At 42.4% G+C, this 210-nt stretch overlaps 1 protein-coding gene across 2 annotated transcripts in view; it reads right to left on the bottom strand.

Moving 5' to 3' along the window:
• smad1 (SMAD family member 1) overlaps positions 1–210 on the bottom strand; it is a 17639-nt gene that overhangs the window by 16664 nt on the left and 765 nt on the right. The gene's annotated exons all lie outside the window — the stretch shown is intronic.

Raw genomic sequence — 210 nt, 5'->3', positions numbered from 1 at the left:
CACACACACACACACACTCTCAAGTCCCTTTCTTTCTCACTTTCCCATACAAACAGACACAAATTCATAAACACACTGACATAACCAGAACCACACACATGGGACGGACGTTCCTGTGAAGCAGACTTTTTAAGTGCACCAGTTTAAATAGCCTCAGCAGCAGTCGGCGTCAACCAAAAGACAGTAAAATAATGAAAACGTCTAATATGG

Source organism: Morone saxatilis, unplaced genomic scaffold, assembly GCF_004916995.1.
Source record: "Morone saxatilis isolate NCDOM2014 unplaced genomic scaffold, NCSU_SB_2.0 Contig17, whole genome shotgun sequence".
In the NCBI taxonomy this organism is placed as follows: domain Eukaryota; kingdom Metazoa; phylum Chordata; class Actinopteri; family Moronidae; genus Morone; species Morone saxatilis.
The sequence above is the reverse complement of the archived record's forward strand: the minus strand, read 5'-3'. Positions and strand labels throughout refer to the sequence as shown.